Genomic DNA, 2,768 nt, shown 5'->3' on the forward strand with positions numbered 1-2,768 from the left:
AACCTCAAATAGATCATTGTTTGTAACAAACTGCCCAGCTTTCAGGACAATACCATACAACCTTGTCACGGTAGATGCTGCAGGCCGTGTCAGAATGTCGATTCAGACACTACCATTACACGTGGGGACACCTCCCACCATGTATGTGTCAGGTACTCATGTGACTCAGCCAACATTGTCTATCTCATACGCTGCAGGCAATGTACCTGAGGCATGGTACATTGGCGAGACTAAGCAGAGGCTATGGCAATGGATGAATGGACACTGCACAACAATCAATAGACAGGAGTGTTCCCTCCCAGTCAGAGAACACTTCAGCAGTCTGGGACATTCAACTTCGGACCTTTGGGTGACCATCCTCCAAGGCGGACTTTGGAACAGGCAACAACGAAAAATGGCCGAGCAGAGGCTGATAACCAAGTTCGGTCCCCATGGGAATGGCCTCAACTGGGACCTTGGGTTCATGTCACACTACAGGTGACCCCATTGCACTATATACACACACAGACCTCCAGACCTACACACACACAGATACTCCTACACATACACACTCACGCAGACCCTCTCTCATATGCTCATACATACACTTACACACACACCCTCTCACAGACTTATACCCTTTTACATTCATACTCACACACATACACATAATCTCTCACATAATCCCTCTGCCTCCCCCCCCACACAACCACACGCATACATACACAAAAACGTTTGTGGGGTGAATTTGTACTTGCAGAATTACATTTTACTTTGCTCAAAAAACTGCATGAATCCATGTAAGATTCTGTAAATCTGCTTTTTAGATTAGAAGCTTTCTGTCCATTGTGGCACAGACAGCCTCACAGAGGGAAGCTCGCACCTTCAACACATTATCTGGACCAACATGACACCAATTGTTAAAAGTTCACTTGATAATGTAACTTTATTTTAAAAAAGGTTTTGCGATTTATGTATGAAAGAACTGAAACCAACATGTTCATCCTAAAAGATGAGAGACTTAACAAATATTCCAGGTCTTTTTCACTGTATAATTTCAGTTACATCACACTGTAAACTTTTGTTATAAAATTTGCGTCTTACAATCTTAGTCTTCACAACCACTTGATGAAGGAGCAGTTTGCTGAAAGCTAGTGCTTCCAAATAAACCTGTTGGACTATAACCTGGTGTTGTGTGATTTTTAACATTGAATCAATTTGCCACAAATTTGCTTAATCATTTGATTAAGTTCTCTTTGTAATTTTATGTTTCCATCTACATTGCTAATGATGATGCCTAACTTTGAGTCATCAAAAAACTTGTATATATAGCCAGAAAAACAGAAACTCAGCAAGTCTGGAGCATTTGGAAACAGATAACATTTTGAGTCCAATATGACCCTCAGTTGGAACTGTAGGGTCTAGAAATTAATGGTTTTTATACTGTTAACAAAGGTGGAGGAGGGGCAAGATGGTAAAGTCATCCAGAGCAAAAGACAAAAGAAGAGCTTAAGGTAGCAGTGGAGTGATATAGATGAACTTTAGATATTAATAGCAGGTGTTAGCAGCAGAAAATTTATCAGCTCTGATAAGAGCAAATCTGCAAGGTTTTATTTATTTGGAAGGGATGATCTCAGCCAGGTGGAGGGTGATGGTGACTGTTCATGCTACTTTTCAAGGAAGGAGTGGAAAAGTTGGAGTCAAGATTGAAGAAATACATCCAGCAGGGAAGGAATAGGATGAAACAATGGATCTTCAAGGACAGTCTTGTTGGTGGAAAGTCGAAGCAGACTGAGTGGTTTGGGGGACTCTGAGATGGGAAGCAGCTACGGAGGAGTTGAGGTCAGTGACAGTCCTAGAAATAATAGCTTGGTGTTCAATGGTGAAGCCCATAGTTCAGGGTGAGACAGAAGGAAGTGTGTGACAGTGGGTTCTTAGCCTTGGCAAGGAAGAGATTGGCATACCAGATAACAAATCAACCCTTATCATAAGTTTGATAATAAAGTCAGGGTTAGACTGGAGAGAATGGAGGGCAGAAGGTTCAGAGGGAGACCAATTAGAGTTGATGAGGTGAGTAAAAAAATTATGGTGGCTACTGTCACATTGACAGTCTTGATGAAAAGATTAAGGCTAGGTAAGAAACTGGAAGAAATGGTCCAGGTGGAGGAAAAGTATTGGAGACCACTGGTGCGAAGAGAGGACACAGAACTAGGCACAGAGGCAAAGGCAATTGAAAGAGTTCATCTTCAGGTCATATCCAAATTTAATTGTTCTGTGGGTATAATGGGATAAAATGGAGTTCTTTGATGAGTTCATATAATTCAATGTCAAAATGGATAGGACAGAGTGAACACAAGAGATGGAATTAGAAGGGATGGAGTCAGGTGGAAACAAGTATCCAGAAGAGTATGGGTACCTGTGAGCTTTTCAAGCCTGCATTTCTTAACACCTTCTTAAATATATTAAGGACAAAAGGGTAACCAGGGAGGGAATAGGGCCCCTCAAAAATCAGCAAGGTGGCCTTTGTGTGGAGCCACAGAAAATGGGGGAGATACTAAATGAATATGTTGCATCAGTATTTACTGTGGAAAAGGATATGGAAGATATAGACTGTAGGGAAATAGATGGTGACATCTTGCAAAATGTCCAGATTACAGAGGAGGAAGTGCTGGACGTCTTAAAACGGTTAAAAGTAGATAAATCCCCAGGACCTGATCAGGCATACCCAAGAATTCTGTGCGAAGCTAGAGAAGTGATTGCTGGGCCTCTTGCTGAAATATTTGTATCAT

This window comes from Chiloscyllium plagiosum, chromosome 4, assembly GCF_004010195.1.
Source record: "Chiloscyllium plagiosum isolate BGI_BamShark_2017 chromosome 4, ASM401019v2, whole genome shotgun sequence".
In the NCBI taxonomy this organism is placed as follows: domain Eukaryota; kingdom Metazoa; phylum Chordata; class Chondrichthyes; order Orectolobiformes; family Hemiscylliidae; genus Chiloscyllium; species Chiloscyllium plagiosum.